A 17,086-nucleotide genomic window follows, 5' to 3' on the forward strand; every position below is an offset into this window, starting at 1 on the left:
TCTTCCCTCCCATAAAAGTGGAAGCAAATTTTCCTATGACTAGAGAGTATCATAAACTATTAAATACAAAATGTGGACTGGGGAAGTGAGCTGTTGTAAAGAGACAGTGGGCTCAAAGTGGTATGGAGGGGAGGGCATGCTATGAGGTGTAGGCTACGTAAATAGGGACTGTGGAAACAATTCAGAGAGGCTCTTAAAACCAACTTTAGGAAAAGTTGGCCAGCCATCCAGCTGAATTATTAGATGAAAGAATCAAGATGACACTGAAAATGAAAATATTATAAAGCTTAGAAAATCAAATTAAGGGCGCCTGGGTGTCTCAGATCAGTGTCTGCCTTCGGCCCAGGTCAGGATCCCAGGGTCCTGTGATCAAGTTCTGCACTGGGGCCCCTGCTCCTTGGGGAGCCTGCTTCTCCCTCTGCCTCTGCTCTTCTCTCTCTCTCTCTCTCTCTCTCTGTTTGTCTCTCATGAATAAATAAATAATATCTTAAAAAAAAAGAAAATCAAGTAAAGAATTCCAACTATTTCCAAATACACTTATTACCCAAATAATACATTATACATATGCTGATATTTGGGGTTATACCACAAATAAATTTGATGTTTCATTTCATATCACAGCACATTTGTCTCCATTCTCAGTCTATCTTCCAACTCCACTTTCTATTTTCATCCTTCTTCAAACATCCTGATATTTGTCTGCCTTGTCATTCCAAGTGAATGTATGCTGCGATCCATCTCTGATTGGCTCAAGGAGAACGAGGAGGGAGGAAGTCAATCCAGTTTGGCATCTCTGACTAGAATGTCATTTCTATGGCATTCTTCATTCAAGAGCTTTTAGGAAGAAGCACAATCCTCAGCGAAATGCCAAATGGTTGATCTCTGTCTGTGGAATTCTTCAGAAATAAGATTTGGAAATTCAAGAATACAGCCACACCACTAGTGTTCCCCTGAGACCATAAGGAAAAAGCAATTTCATTTTGAGGTAAGAGAAACCAAAAATAAACTTCCTACATTCCTATTACTAAGTGTTAATTATTATGTTTGGGGGATATGATTGTTATCACAATAGTGAACTTGCAAGAGGAGAGTGTGAGAAGAAGCAGGAGCTGTTCTAAATAAGTAGGCAGAGGATGTTTATGTGGGCTCTTCTAGCCGGAGACAACTAGAAGTTTCTCAAAATGTTAAATATGTGCTCAAAACCATAAGAAAGCTGAGAAAGTATTTTCAAATGGAGATTGTGGGGGAGAAGAGTGCTGGACAGAATGGGAGGAAAGAGTTCATTTTTTTTTTTTTCATTTTTCATTTGTTTATCTCATTTCCTTTTGGGTGACATTTGAGATTTTCCCCCTATAAGGCATGTACAAGGGAAATTTTCCTCAAACAATCTGTATGCTTTGAATACGATATTCTTAGAACTAAGTAGGTTCTTAGTGCTGTGTGGGAAGCTGTGCTTCAGAATGCAAGGACCCTGAAAGGGTTCATCCCTTTGAGATAGAATTTATGATTCATCAAGAGATAGGGTCCACTTTCCTCTCCATTTTCTCCTCCATGTTCTGAAATCAAATAAGGATTGCAGTAAGACTTTTTTTCTTTCCTTCATTCAAATGTCAGCTGACAGCATCAAAGAAAGTAATTTCTGTATTTTGCCATCCAGCATAGTTAATCCAGTGGGGTTGGAAGACAGACAGACATGGAGGATCCAACTTCCATTTATCAGCTATGTGACTTTGGACAAAGAACTTACACCTCAGTGCCAGAGCGTCTCATCTATAGAACGAGAAAAGTGAAGATGCTTGTCTCCTGGAGCATTAGGTAAAATGACCTGTAGACAAGTGCTTGACGCTGAACTGGCACACTCTAAGCAATCAATACGTGTGAGTTACCATTACTACTGTTATTATGATTATAATTATGGAATATAGATGTGATTTTGATTAGTAGGGTGAGAAATGAACAATTATTTTCCCACATCCCAATTCCCTATTATATTATAGCTTACCTTTTTTTCAAGGAATTCAGAATATTGCATCAATAGAAATTTCTTAATTCTAAGTAGTTTTTATTTAATTCTGAAAAATGAACTTTTTTTGGTGCAGAGAAATATAATTAAAGTTCACTTTATAAGCACATATTTTTGTTGTTTTGGTTGTTCAGGGTTTAATAAAAATCTTCCCAGTGTTATAAATCTCACCTTGGAGTTTCAAGTTCCAATTTGCAAAAGCTGATCAAAAAGCAATTATCATAAAAAGCCAGTCAATGATATGAACTAACATTAATCATCTTTTACTCAGTTATAAGTGGGTGATAGATGATTTAATCTAAAAAAGTCTTATATTTCTTTTTATCATTCTGTTATAAGAGAGAGCAGTGACAACAAAATTTAGAGTGTCAGCTCTGTATAACCTTTATCTTTAAAAAAATTAATAATTGTTAAAGATCTAAAGCCTGTTCAGGACATCGATAAATATATGCAGACATTTGTACATATATATTTTATATTAAATATTTTATATATATTTCTAATATATGAGATAATTTAAAGAGAATATATTTCTTTATGCTTCCTTTACAGTAACAGCTTTGGCTCAGTTATTTTTAATATACCATCTCTGGATTGCTATAGTCTTTCCAAATTTTTTATCTCCAGGCTTTTCATTCAGAGCTTCAAAACATCTGAGATGTGAATCTCAAATTTTGTTTTTCTTGTCTAGGACATTGAAGAAACACACTAAATGTTCATTAAAGGAATAAGTAAGTGACTGAGTGATGAGCAAATGAATGAATGAATACTCTCTTCGAGGGCTCAAAGTATGTTTAAGTCTCAAAATTGTTAACTTCCTGCCTCTCACCTGCAATGACCCCAGAGACATAAAGAAACTTCCATGTTCAAGAAGAAACAAATGAAGTAATTTTTGAATTTTTACTTAGTTTTTATTTTTTACAATCTACTTAGTTCAGCAATGCCCATGCTCATCAGAAGGTAGCCATTCTCTGAGACCACATTTGTGGTCTGTCCTAGTACCCCCACCTCTTGCTGTCCCTCAGGCTGGGCTGTTACCTTGCTTCGCTTCATCTCCCTCAAGGGGGTGTTATCTGGTTCAGCTCTCTACTTTACCATTTTGCAACAACCAGTGTTCTCATTCCCAAATCCATCTTGAATGACTCAAAAAAGTCTACATATGCAAACCCAAAGTGGCACATCTGGGAGTTATGTGACTTCATTATTAAGAAGTATGTAGATGTTAATTCAATTTAACACAACATGATGGCAGCATGTATGGGGGTGCAGGATGAATTAAAAGTCAACATTTTTCAGTATACTGTTCATCATTTTTTAAAAGATGTATTTATTTATTTGAGAGAGAGAGAGTGGGAAGGTAGGGTGCAGGGGCAGTGGAAGAGAAAGTCTTAAGCACACTCTGCGCTGAGTGTGGAGCCTGGCTTGGGGCTCAGTCTCATGGCCCTGAGATCATGACCTGAGCCGAAACCAAGAGTTGGACAACTAATTGACTGTGCCACCCGGGCAACCACTACTTTTCATCATTTAAATATTGTATGTTCAATTTTCTCCACTTGAATATAGATTCCATCCCTTAGCTAGTTGCTATTGTTATCTACATTTTATTTTCTTGTTTTTTTTTTTTTTAAGATTTTTTATTTATTTATTTGACAGAGGTAGACAGCCAGCGAGAGAGGGAACACAAGCAGGGGGAGTGGGAAAGGAAGAAGCAGGCTCCCAGCAGAGGAGCCCGATGTGGGACTCGATCCCGGAACGCCGGGATCACGCCCTGAGCGCCGGGATCACGCCCTGAGCCGAAGGCAGACGCCTAACGACTGCACTACCCAGGAGCCCCTATTTTCTTGTTTAAGTAAAGGGTGAGATCCTAAGACTGATACTCCTTTTCATAATAGTTGAAAGAGCTAGGTCTTAGTACTTCATCCTTGGTGCCTTCTAGAATTCTCTGATGCAAAGAGAAAAAAAAAGCCAAATGGAACATGAAGTCCATTTTATTGATAGTTACTGCACACTCAATATGTCTCCTCATGCAGGACTTCTCTGGCAAGCACTGCTATATCAAGAGACTCAGGCTGAATTTCAAAGTGTTGTTTCATTCAGCCTTTATATAAATCCAGAATAACTGGCCTGTGGGTGAGGTTCTTTTTTTTTTTTTTTTTTTTAAGATTTTATTTATTTATTTGACAGAGAGAGAAAGCAAGAGAGGGACCATAACTAAGGGGAGTGTGAGAGGGAGAAGCAGGCTTCCCGCCGAGCAGGGAGCCTGATGTGGGGCTTGATCCCAGGACGCTGGGATCATGACCTGAGCTGAAGGCAGACGCTTAATGGCTGAGCCACCCAGGTGCCCCTGTGGGTGAGGTTCTTAATCCATTTACACAGCTAGTAACTGACCCATGCTTAGCCCCTATGGCAGAGAGGGAAGGAGGCAAGGGCACCTCTACTTGGATGCTGGAAGCAAGGAGAAACTTGCCTGGCATATCTCTTGATACTTACAGCATGGTAATTCTTCCAAAAACCTGGGAATTGGTTAATAAAAGTTTCTCGATGGGCAAAATGGCCACGTGGGATGGAATTATCCTTTCCACCCGACTCGTGATTACTGAGTCCGTGTCAAGTGCCAATGCCAAGCTCTTGCCTATTCAATTTACTTGCATTTTTTTCATTTAATCTTCATAAGAACCCTTAGAGATAAATACTCTGTTATGACCTTTTAACAGATACAGAAGTTGGGGCTCAGGGAGTTAAACAATTTGACTAAGATCACATGGTTCATAACAATCAGAATTAGAATTTTCATCCAAGTCTGGATGGCTACGTCTGCTATTTCCAAACATTATGATGCATGCTCTGTTTGGCCAATGGTTGTCAAGATACTGTGTCTCATGTAAATTCATTTTGAAAATTTCTAATGTGTCCACACTGGCAAATCCGTTACTTTATTTCATCATTTGACAAATACATTTATTGGGAGATTTTTTATTACAGCTTCAATTTCCTTGCTCATTATGGGTCTGTTCAGGTTTTCTATTTCTTCTTGGTTCAGTTTTGGTAGTTTATACCTCTCTAGGAATGCAACCATTTCTTCCAGATTGTCTAATTTGTTGGCATATGGTTGCTAATAATATGTTCTTATACTTGTTTGTATTTCTTTGGTGTTGGTTGTGAGCTCTCCTCTTTCATTTATGCTTTTGTTTATTTGGGACCTTTGTCTTTTCTTTTTGATAAGTCTGGCCAGGGGTTTATCGATCTTATTAATTCTTCCAAAGAACCAGCTCCTAGTTTCGTTGATCTGTTCTACTGTTGTTTTAGTTTCTATTTCTTTGATTTCTGCTCTAATCTTTATTATTTCTCTTCTCCTGCTGGATTTAGGCTTTATTTGCTGTTCTTTCTCCAGCTCCTTTAGGTGTAGGTTTAGGTTGTGTATTTGAGACCTTTCTTGTTTCTTGAGAAAGGCTTGTCGTGCTATATATTTCCCTCTTAGGACCACCTTTGCTGCATCCCAAAGATTTTGAACAGTTGTGTTTTCATTTTCATTTGTTTCCATGAATTTTTAAAATTCTTCTTTAATATCCTGGTTGACCCATTCATTTTTTTAGTACGATGCTCTTTAGCCTCCATGTATTTGAGTTCTTTCCAACTTTCCTCTTGTGACTGAGTTCCAGTTTCAAAGCATTGTGGTCCAAAAATATGCAGGGAATGATCCCAGTCTTTTGGTACTGGTTGAGACCTGATTTGTGACCCAGGTTGTGATCTATTCTGGAGAATGTTCCATGTGCACTCAAGAAGGATATGTATTCTGTTGCTTTGGGATGGAATGTTCTGAATATTTCTGTGAAGCGCATCTGGTCCAGTGTGTCATTTAAAGCCCTTATTTCCTTGCTGATCTTTTGCTTAGATGATCTGTCCATTGCAATGAGGGGGCTATTAAAGTCCCCTACTATTATTGTATTATTGTCAATGTGTTTCTTTGATTTTGTTATTAATTGGCTTAAATAATTGGTTGCCCCCATGTTAGGGGCATAAATATTTACAATTGTTAGATCTGCTTGTTGGATAGATCCTTTAAGTATGACACAGTGTCCTTCCTCATCTCTTATTACAGTCTTTGGTTCAAAATCTAATTTGTCTGATATAAGGATTGCCACCCCAGCTTTCTTTTGATGTCCATTAGCATGATAAATTGTTTTCCACACCCTCACTTTAAATCTGGACATGTCTTGGGTCTAAAATGAGTCTCCTGCAGACAGCATATTGATGGTCTTGCTTTTTTTATCTAATCTGATACCCTGTGTCTTTTGATTGGGGCATTTAGCCCATTAAATACATTTATTAAGGGTCTCTTATTTGCCAATTATCACGTGAGGCCCTGGAGAGCCAAGATAGAAAAAGGGAGGAAAAAAAAACTTGTTCCCTTGGAAGCAATCTGAGGAGAGGACAGAAAAATCAATAGAATAAAATGATAGCATCCAATAATTGTTTTCCCCATATTGGGAAAACACAGGTTTCTTCTGGATGCTTAGCAATAGTAGCCTTTGTATTAATTCACAATGCTTGGATTTCATCCTTCTTAAATTTCTTAGAATATTGTTTCTTTAAACACTTGAATAACTGTGCCAGGTACTGAGATGATATGAAGATAATCTCTTCTCTATAAAAAACAAAAGTTAGTTGACAAAAGAGAAACACAGGATGACAGCATTCTAGCAGAAATATTAAAGAGAAAAAAATAACTAGTTACATGAGCAAAGAAAGAGAGGCTTTGTTTCTACAGGTGAAAATGGAAGACTTTCCTGACAACTAACTTCTGGATTTCATGCATTCCCCAGAGAAATTGTGTTTAGAAGACAGGGGAATTGGGAGATCTACCTTCTAGTCCTATCTTGGCCACCAGCAATGTGGTCAAGGAATTTAACCTTACTACACCCTGTTCCTTTGTAAAATGAGAGAACTGAATAAGTGGATCCTAAGTAGGCCTTCTGGCTCTGACATGCCACGATATTAACCATTCAAGAAAGCTGATAAAATCACCATCGTCACTGGTTCTTCATACAGTGGTTTGAGCTCTAACTACCTTTTTATATGATAAACTTTCACTCTGCCTGGATTAGAAATATCCCTATTGAACTGTTACTAGAATTTCTCAACAAGTCAGTGTCTTAGCATTCCTGGTTGCTTTAGCCTTTATGATTCCATGCCCTGGAAAAAATTCACCTTTCCCAGCTTATATGCCACTAATCACTCTACCAAAAATCCACTAATTGACTAGAAGATATATACAAATTCTAAGCCACAGAGAAATAAAAATTTCTATTTTCCCAAAAATACAGAAATTCACAGGAATTCTGTTAATATTAGTTAAAGTTACAAAGACCTTCATCCAACTCAGATCACAACTATAAACACATACAGATATATATATATATATATATATATATATATATATATATATATATATATATGTCCATCATCTTCAACAAGGGATGGTTTTGCCTCCAGGGGACATTGGGTGATGTCTGGAGGCACTCTTGGCTATCACACTGGTGGTGCTACTGGGATCTCTAGTGAGAAGCCAGGAGTGCCAGTAACATCCCACAGTGGCACAGGACAGCCTTCTGCAACAACAAAATTATTCATTCCAAAATGTTAATAGTTCTGAGGTTAAGAAATCTTTGTTTCTGTGGTACCTGAACTTCTAATAGAAAGCCATTATTCAGACCGTGACAAAATGCATAACAAGTTTCTTCACTTTTTTTCCCCCCTAAGTTTATTGTTTAAAAAGTCATGACTGTTCTGATGCAGCGGGGAGTATCTTTCCAGCTTCTCAAACCAAGACAAGTCCCAGTAGCATTACAGCCCAGCCAGAGAGGGTATGGCAGCAATCAACTTCTATTCTTAGTACCATACAGATTCTATTCCTTTATAGATTAGTGGTGAAATGCACAGAGTCTAGAGTCAGAGGTTCTGCATTCAGACTCTCCCTCTTCTACTCCCTTTCTGTCTAGCCTTGGACATATGATTGCACTTATTCTCTGTACCCCAATTTCATTGTCTTTAAAAGAGGGAGAACAGGTGTGCCTGGCTGGCTCAGTCCATTAAGCATCTGACTCTTGATTTCAGGTTGGGTTGTGATCTCAGGGCTGTGAGATCAAGCCCCACGCCAGACTCCTTGCTGGGTATGGAGCCTGCTTAAGATTCTTTCTGCCCCTCCACACCTCTTTAAAAATAAATAAATAAATAAATAAATAAATAAAGTGTAACAATAGTAAACCTCCCCCCAGAGAATTATTGTGAGGATTAAATGAGCTAATATACATAAAGTGTAAGCTCTAGGTTCAAGTTAGCAAACCCTTCCCTGTTGCAGCAATTCAGTCCACGTTATGATGTCATTGGTCCTCAGCCATTCATGCAAACTTTCCAAGAGTCAATAGCATCAAAAATTGTGTGTTTTTTTCCTTTGAATTTTAGGTTGGGTTTTTTTTTTTAATTTTTATTTTTTAAACTATGTCCACCTATAAAAAATTATATTTTAATAGAGTCTTACTAGCCTTATATAACAATATATATTCTTCTACTCTGGCAAATGAAATCCACACAATTAGCTGATAAAAGCTATTTTTTAAACTACTTCTTCCTTAGACTCACAGAAATTGCCAGGCATTTTAACACTTGTCTCACAGTGTGTAATTCTTTATGCTGTCATCAGTGCTAGGAGGGTATCCTGCATTAAATCTTTATCCGCTCTGAGAGGTCCAATATAATAACATACATCTCTTAGTTAATAACTCTGTTAAGTGGTGTGTGGCAAAAGTCAAAGTGTCCTTATTGGGTTTCTTTGCAAATAATGGGGTTCAGGAAATAGATATTACCAATCACCCAGGTCTTCCTCTCAACTTTGTGACTAAAAATCTTTCTGTTTTCATAAAAAATCAAGATGTTAATGAGTTCATCTCAAACATCCACAGAATCAAATCTTAGAGACAAATGAATGCAATGTTAACCCAACAGGAGTTTATCAACAAAGGGTCTGAAATAATGTGCCTGAAATCATTTGATGAGCCCAATAAGGAGAAAAAAATCAGCAAATGAATTCTTTCCCTTTAAAAACAAAAACAAAAACCACTTAAGTCAAGAATTCTTGCTTAAACAAAGTGAAATAACATCTTAGAAAAGTAGAAGCTATTTGTAACTAGAACATCACAACTGTGAAAGGTTTAGGAATATGTATTTTAATAATAAGGGGGTGAGCCTGAATCTGCAAGCTAATGGATAATTCAGAACAGAAGACTGATTTTGAAAGATAGCCTGAAAATGTAGAAGATTTGTTCTTTAGTAAATTTTAATCAATTGTGCATATCTTTTTAGTTAAAATTTTTTCTCTCAGACCATCCCCCTCAAAAAACTAACCCAACCAAGAGCACAATCACATACGCAAAAAGGAGCCCAGACTCCCAACTGCTATTCAAGTGAGCCCTGCTCTCTACTCCCTCAGAAACAAACTGTTGTGGGACTATTGTGACCTTCTCTACAGACATGTAATTTCAAGAGCCCTGTCATTAAATAATTTTTCATAAACAAAAACCACTTAAGTCAACCCACAAAATAGTTCAGTCACATAAAATATTTTGCAAAGAAATTCATACTACACTTCAGTTTGTTGATCCTTTTACTTCCTCATCGAGCTTTGAGAGCATTGCTAAATAAAGCATCGTTTCCACAAATGAACATTTTATGTTGGGACACAACTTAAGCAGTACATACTTCCTTTCGTTGAAATGATTGGTTTCACTAGTGGATATTTCCCAAATGCAGGCATTTGTTTTCATCACTGTGGCAAAAACAAGTATTTTGTTGGGGCACCTGGGTGGCTCAGTCGTTAAGCGTCTGCCTTTGGCTCAGGGCGTGATCCCGGCGTTGTGGGATCGAGCCCCACATCAGGCTCCTCTACTGTGAGCCTGCTTCTTCCTCTCCCACTCCCCCGCTTGTGTTCCCTCTCTCGCTGGCTGTCTCTATCTCTGTCAAATAAATAAATAAAATCTTAAAAAAAAAAAAAAAGGTATTTTTTTAGCCATTACCAGCTAGCCTTGCCACATATACGTAATACGAGAATGTATTTGGTCATCTTCTCTAATGGGAGAAGAGGGTGCCCTCAGCATATTTGCATGAAGTCAGTGAACCTTTAAGGTGATACAGAAGATTCTATATCATTGTTTTAAATATCAGCTTCCAATTAGGCCAGCTACCTTTCTGTCAGCCCTTCTGCAAGGTTTTGCCTATATTTTGTCAGAGTTTGAAAATCATCCTAGTGGTACCAGCTTGTTCTACTAATAAGGAGATCTAGCTCAAGAGGAGGGTTGGCTTCATCTGTGTGTTAGAACTGTGGGATGGACCAGGATCAGTGACTCAGAAAGCGGATAGCAAAGGAACTACTGAAAAATCCATTTTTGATGAGAGACACAAGCAGTAACCTTATCTAGATCATCTTTAACCTCCAATTAGAAGCTAAACTGCACATAGCATTTAAGTTTCTAGATTCCTGTAGGCATCACAAATTTTGATTATGATATATTATAATGTAGTCTGAGTACAGGTTTTTCTGCCTTGCACCTAAAATGTGCTTCTGACATGACTGGGCATACCTGATGAGTTAGCATGGCCAAGCTCCAAGTAATCTGTGAAATATCTAAGACTTGCTGGGAGGCCTCTTACACTTAGGTAAGAAGCAACCACCCAGGATGAACTTGAACTAGTGAGGAGACCCTTGGCAGTGAGAGAAGGATCTATCTCAATACATCATCGTGTCTGGCACTCAAATTTTCCTTCTACCTCAGCTCTACCTAGACTTACGGTAAGCAGAAGTATCACAGGTGAAAGCTAAAATAGCTGTCCTACAGACCCTTGCTTGATCTAGCCCCACCTCACTTTCTAATCTTAAGTTACAACCCCCACCTCCCATCCCCACTCCCATTCTTTAGGATCTAACCACATCATATCTTCAATGCACCAAATTCCATCAGGTAATGGTAACTTTACTCTTATGATTGACATCACTGAAACCTCTTTCCCTCAGGCTTGCCCCAACTCCCTTACTCACAGCTAAGCACAATCCCTAGGGATTCTAAGAAACATCTTAATGCTGAGGAAGAATGATGTTCAAGAGGACAGTGTGATTCTGGAGTCAAAGGAAAGGTCCAATAAAACTTGAGTACTGTGACTCTGACCTCATCTGTTCTCTCAGGTAGGCAAGGTCTGGCAAACTGGGGTTGTGTTTTTAAAACTGGGGTTGTATTGTTTTTAAAAAGATTTCTGATGGGGGTGCCTGGGTGGCTCAGTTAGTTGAGTGCCAGATTCTTGATTTCAGCTCAAGTCCTGATCTCACAGTTGTGAGATCAAGCCCCATGTTGGGCTCTGTGTTCAGTGTGGAGTCTGCCTGTGCTCTCTCTCTGTCTCTCTCTCAAATAAATAAATAAATAAATAAATAAATAAATAAAATCTTTTTTTAAAAATTTAAGAAATGAAAGAAATAAAAAGATGTCTGATGCAGGACACACTCTCTCTCTCATTCTCTCTCTTCCCTTTCTTCCTCCCTCTCTTTTATCAGAAAGCTGTGTATTAGACGTAGGACTAAAACACTTCTCATCTAAGTTCTAATTCCCAAGCTGGTTCCCTTAATAAGTGATGATATAGAACCATTGCATTTTTTGTGGATTTAAGGATGGGTATTGGAAATTGTGTGGGCCAAGCCCGGAAAACCGAGGGCCCAGGAAGTTGCGTTACTTGCTCAGAGTTACATACTTAGCTGCTGGAACTCAGGCTGTCATTCAAAGGTTAGCCCATTTGCACTTTTAGCTTTCAGTTTAAAGAAAGAAGGGTGAAGTGTCACACTGTGGAATTAAGCTAGGTTGACCTATAATTAAAAATCAAAGTCATGTCACCCAGACCTATCTACTCTGCTTAACATTCATGACTATCACAAGCGTATCTCATAAATTACAATTATTTCTTTGGCCCCAGAAATCAATTTGGTAGATAGATGCACCACTTATATACAGAACCCCACTTTTACATTTATCTTAGGACTAGGTATGAAGGACAGGGTTAAATATAGCTAAAGGGTGTACATTGAGGAAAATGAATTACATATGATATTGCATATCTTACTATAATATCAACAATAATCTTTCATTTTTCAAGCATATTGCATATAAAGTGGGCATTATGAACTCCTTGCACTACAAGCAAACAACAAAAGCTTATCGTATGGCAAATGATGAATGCTCCCACCTCCAGGTTACCTTGGGCCTAGTCAGGATGCATGTGAAAAATGTGTTAAATATCTATCAATGCCTTCTGAATCATTGCTATAAAAAGAAGATAATAATGAAGGCCCCAAGCTTGTCTTTCTTCAGTGTTCGATTCACAGGAAAAAAAAATAATTAGGAAAAATTTCTGAGAAATTAGGTAACTTTTAACACTTCAAAACTCGTTCATTTGTTTATTTATTCATTCATACAATAAATATCTGTAAAAGAAATAGTCTATAATATATCAGATACTCATCTGGGACCTGGAAATAGATCCAGAATAAAGCCCTGTCTTTTTAAGGAGTTTAGATTATTTTGGAGCAGTAAGAGAAATAAATTTAAAATATTGGGTGTCAATATGGGCTGTAGAGGCTGGAAACAAGTAAAGGCAACTAGTAAAGAGGACTAGTTTATGAGTGAGCAGGGAAGCAAGGAGCATGGCTGAGTATCTCTGCTAATAATCTACATAAGAAGGTGACATGAGTCAGGGAAGTCCGTTTTAATGACATGCCATTTTTGCAGAGAAATGAAGGAAAAGAGCATGAGCCATGCAGATGTCTACAGGGAGAAAGTCCTAGGCAAAGGGAAGGACATGAGCAATGACACGAACGCAGAAGTGCATTTGGCTTTGGTATGTTCAAAAAGTGGCAAGTGGTCAGTGTGGCTGAAGATTAATAATGAATATGTGTGCATGTGAAGGAAAAGAAATTTTTAAAGAAAGAGAAGGAAGATAGATTTTTAGGGTTTTGCAAGCCATGGTAAAAATGCATTACCACTGTGTGGGAAAAAAAATAAGATTTGCCAGTACTGGTCTGGGTTGTCTGAAGAAACGGAACCAAGATAATATATATTATTATTTTAGGGATATAATGTAATATGTATAATATGCATTATATATAATATATATGAAGGAATTTATTGTAGAAATAGGCTCGTGTGATTATGGAGACCAAGAAGTCCCATGATCTGCTGTCTCTGAGCTGGAGAACCTGGGCAGCCAGTGGTATAAGTCAGGTGAATCTGAGGGTCCAAGAACCAGGAGCACACATATCAAGGACAGGAGAAGAGGGCTGTCCCAGCTCAAACAAAGACAGTGTAGTCAACTTTTCCTCTGTCCTTTTACTCTACTCAGGACCATCATCATCAGATATGCCCATTTGCTTTAGGGAAGATGATCTTTCACCATTCAAGTCAAATGCTAATCTCTTCTGGAAACACCCTCACAGACATACTTGGAAATAATGTTTTGTCAATTCTCTGGACATCCTTTAGGCTAGCCATGTTATACATAGAATTAACTGTCACACTTGTCAAAGTGGTATAATTTCTAGAAAAATACAAATTTAGTATATGGGACTTCACAGAGCAACAGCATCATTACATATCATTTTCTGAAAACATTATAATCAGCAACTGCTATTTAATAATTTAATGTTATGGAAATATATTCTGAAATCAAATTCCCTCATTCTAAATCACTGTCTGTTTGGCTTTAATCATTTATTTAAAATCTCTATACCTCAGTTTCCAAATCTATAGCGTAGGCATTAGAACATAAGAGCAATCTCATGTATGCATATGCATACCAAACAAAATGATAGCAGTCACATCCAAAATAATGTGTTAGAAAAGTTAGGTATATTCAGGAAATGCAAGATTAGTTAACATTCTAAAATCAATCCACATGATTTATTACATTATCAGAAAAATAAAGAAAAATCATATGGCCATCTCTATATTTGTAAGAAAAGCAATCAATGCCTATTAATTAAAAAAAAAACTTATAAAACAAGGAATAGAAAGACAGAAAAAAATTTTCTTAATCTGATAAAATACAAAACACAACAACAACGTATAGCTAACACTATGGATGAGACAAGACAATTCATTATCATTACATTTAGTCAAAAGTATACTGGGGGTCCTAGACAGTTCAAAAAGGAAAGTAAAAAAAAAGAAAAGTAGAAGTTATCAGAATCAGAAAGGGAGAAATTCAGGGGTCACTATGTTCATTTGGCATAATTGAGAAAAAGAAAATTCAGTAGATGTAATTAATAATTAAATGGAGAAAATTACAGGGTGAAAGGTCATATACAATTCCTACATAGTAACAAAACGATTAAAAATTCTTAAAAAGTTACTATTTCCTATAGCATCAGAAACACCAAATACTTAAAAGTAAATCCAACTAGCAACATGAATATGGTTTCCAGACAAAAAATAAAAAAATAAATAAACTGTATTAAAAGAATCAGAGAAGACTTAAAAAAAATAGAAGAATACACCATGTTCGTAGATCGGAAGTCTTGATACTGTCAAAATGTTGATTCTCAAAAGATTGTTTTCTACATTCACTGCACACCAACTAAAGCCATAAGAATTTTTGTGGAAATTGGCAAATGAATTCTAAATATATACATGTGGAAAGACAAAAGGACAAAATAATGAAGACAAAAATTTTAGAGGACTTGAACTCCCAGACATCATGACTTCCTATTAAGTACAAAAATTCTATTCTATTTCATTCTATATACAGTAATCTGTTTTATCACTAATGTGACAGAGCAATGCAATGGAGGAAAGGATGTTCTTTCTAATATATGACGCTGAATCAAATGGGAATCAATATGGGGAAAGTATGCATTTTGGTGCTTATCTTAAACCACATATAAAAATTCATTCCAGATTGTAGATCTAAATTTGAATAACGAACAATAAATCTTCTGCAAAATAAAATAGAAAAAATATCTTCATGAGTTTGAGATGATATTTAGAAGGCAAAGTAAAGTGATGGTCATATTTCTTACACTCTGAAGCCAGCACAGGGCATAAGCACTGGGACAGTTTATATATGTTGTCGCTTATCTGCCAGCTCACTGACATCAGTCGACATTCAGCTCCTTCTGCTCCCACCAGACCTCCTCCATTAGCTTCTTACAGGTGTGAGTACTTGGGAGCTCCAAGTACTTGAGTAGCTCCACAGCAAATACAGTAGAAAAGTTCAGATGAAAACTTGTAGAAGAACCGCCTCTACTTACCAAAATAATAAACCAAAACAAATAACATATTTCCAGAGGGATTTCAGAGATTGCTTCTATCAACAAGGTTTTGAAAGATATAGTGTGATGATCTTACCACATTTTCCTTCAACTTCCCTACTTGGCCTGAGCAGAAGACAGATGGGACTTAGAAGATGGTAGCGTGGTCTTATAAACTTAATCATGTGGGGAAATCTAATTGCAGCTGCTGGTCCAGATGTAGCATCATTACTGGAACAAATCAACATAGTCCTGGCATCTGACCAATGTCTCCCCCTCCCTCTCTCTCACCTCTCTTTCTCCCCCAGCCCTCCCCCGTATCCATCAGTAAAGATTATCAGAAATAATTTACTTTCCTCTGGCAGGGTCATTAATACAAAACCATATTAAATGTCCAGCCCTATGCCATAATATTGTCTACGGGGACTTAAATGGCTTCTCCATTCCACAAGGCGTCATTACATTGATGAGCTATTACATTTACGAGATCATGTTGATTGGGCCCGATGAGCAGGAAGCAGCAGCTACTCTAGACATTTTGGTAGAATACATGCATGAGAGAGGAACAGGAAAGAAATCCCACAACAATTTGGAGACCTATCACCTCAATGGAATTTTTAGGGACAGAGTGGTCTGAGGCATATTGAGATACTCTTTTTAAAATAAAAGACTAACTGCTGCATCTGCTTCTTTCCATTGTTAAACAAAAGAAACAAAAATGCTTAGTGTGCCACTTTAGATTTTGCAGACGATAAACCTCATTTGGGCATGCTACTCTGACCAATTTATTGAGTAACTTGATAATCTGCTAGATCTGAGTTGGGCCCAGAAAAAAAATAATTCTTCAGTTTCCCTACCACTTGGATATGACCTGGCATGGTCTGATGATGCTTGACACATCTATGGCGGATTAGGATACTTTACAGAGACTTTGGCAAGACCCTATAATTAGATCACATAGTAAACATTAAAAATGTTGGATCAAAACCGTGTCATCCTCTGTACACTACTATTATCATTTTGAGAAACAGCTTCAGGCCTGCTACCAGGGTCAAGAAACAAATGAATGCTTGATCATAGACCACCAGATTATCATAAGACCTTAGCTGCCCATTATGAAGTAGGTGTCATCTGACCCTCAAACCGTAAAGTTGGGCAGCACAACAACACTTCATTGTCAAATGGTAGTGGTATGTACAAGATTGAGCTCAAGTGAGCAAGTCGCCCATCTGCCCGCAGGCCATATTCATATTGCATCGACTCCTGCTTCTCAGCCTTCTCTCATAACAATATGGAGATTTCCCTATAACCAGTGGACTAAGAAAACAATGGCCTCTTTTAGAGATGGGAGCATGCATACAAGCAGACTCTGTAGTGGCCTGGAGAATAACGATGAAGGAAAATCCTCCAGTAGACAAAGCTTTGAGCTATGCACCTGGTTGTTTGCTTTGCCTGGAAGAAGAAAGAAATGACCAGTGGTATTAATCTATACTACTTAATGGAGAGTGACTAATGATTAGATGAATGGTGGAGAACTTGAAAGGGATCTAATTGCAATATTGGTTCTGTAAATGGGCATGCATGGATTGTGAATATAGCTGCTCTTCATGTGAACACTTGCAGAGAGTAACCTCAAACAAGAGGATTTTTTTTTAATTCTTTTTTTCTATTTTCTTTTTTTTTAAATTTAAATTCAATTAGCCAAGGTTTAGTACATCATTAGTTTT

General features: G+C 37.4%; 1 long non-coding RNA gene across 1 annotated transcript; it reads left to right on the forward strand.

Moving 5' to 3' along the window:
* The first annotated feature begins 836 nt into the window (after positions 1-836).
* On the forward strand, positions 837-2,965 carry LOC130544543 (uncharacterized). The gene is made up of 3 exons (XR_008960913.1): positions 837-985; positions 1,658-1,815; positions 2,715-2,965. It is a non-coding gene; the product is annotated as an uncharacterized LOC130544543 (long non-coding RNA).
* Positions 2,966-17,086: the final 14,121 nt, after the last annotated feature.

This window comes from Ursus arctos, unplaced genomic scaffold, assembly GCF_023065955.2.
Source record: "Ursus arctos isolate Adak ecotype North America unplaced genomic scaffold, UrsArc2.0 scaffold_1, whole genome shotgun sequence".
Lineage (NCBI taxonomy): Eukaryota > Metazoa > Chordata > Mammalia > Carnivora > Ursidae > Ursus > Ursus arctos.